Source organism: Aplysia californica, unplaced genomic scaffold (assembly GCF_000002075.1).
Source record: "Aplysia californica isolate F4 #8 unplaced genomic scaffold, AplCal3.0 scaffold00019, whole genome shotgun sequence".
Classification (NCBI taxonomy): domain Eukaryota; kingdom Metazoa; phylum Mollusca; class Gastropoda; order Aplysiida; family Aplysiidae; genus Aplysia; species Aplysia californica.
Genome location: NW_004797289.1, coordinates 559,406 through 560,565, shown reverse-complemented (window position 1 = coordinate 560,565; position 1,160 = coordinate 559,406).

The following is a 1,160-nucleotide window of genomic DNA, read 5'->3' as shown; positions in this document are numbered from 1 at the left end:
TAGATGGAAGTTTGACCCGTGTCAAAGGTTGGGAGGTGGCTGACGATTCGGGAGGTGGCTGCGGGTTGACGAAAGGGAAAAGCTTCGACGTCACCCGGGCAAATTCAAAATTTCCTACCAACTGAAAATGTTTAATATGTCCCGCGCGCTAATATAACCTTATGCAGTTGCGAGCGCCGTAAAAAACACAAAAACATAGGGTGGATGGAAGAAGGGAGAAAGAAAGACAGAAAGAGACAGACAGACAGACAGACAGAGATTGAGAGAGAGAGAGAGACAGACAGACAGACAGACAGAGACAGAGAGAGAGAGGGGGGGGGGGATTGGTGAATGATCGTGCAGTTAATATGGGATCTATGTTCACCATGACTACAGGATTCGCGGAAAAGACATCTGAGTTTCAAAGTTTTTTCTCTTATCATATTATGGCCCTTCTTTTATGATAATTTTGTTTTGAACGTTGAGCAAACAGCGTAAGTCAACAACTGTCGGTTGGTTTGAAAAATATTATGACAGACTTGGCCTACACGAATGCCACGGAGGGTCACAGCCTGGTGTCTTTCGGGGCCAAGGTGCACCTCAACAACTCGTTACCCCAGAGTTACAAAGTTCTATCTGCTCAGTACCTAGTTTTAAGAAATTTGTCGTCAAAGATTTTGAATTCCACATCATGTCAAGCTTTTTCGATTGCAAGTTTTCGAATATCTTGAAAATTACTCCGAATAATCTTATGATTTTGAATAAACAGATAAAACATTGGTTTCTGATATCATGTTCTTAGTAATTCAAAATGGCCAAAAAAATGTCAGATAGAACTTTGTGATGCTAAGGTAGCACACTAAGGCCCTACTATAGTGGGATTAATCTGGGGGACTGTGGTACTCGATTTACACACCATGATCCCGAAATGAAACTCTTATTTTTATTTTCAAGAAATGAGCACATGTCAGATTTAGTAAGGTTTTACTGCGCTCTCAACTGCATAAGTTCTTATTATGAGTGCCAATGAGTGGATATCAACGAAGAAGTCCAAACGGGGAACCAGCCTTACTCTGCTCACTGCTCAAACTCTCTAGTCTCAACAGCACAAAGTCTGCTTCGACTATCAAGGCACCCTGGCAATAGCAGTTCACAAGAGAGTGACAAACATAAAAAAGAAG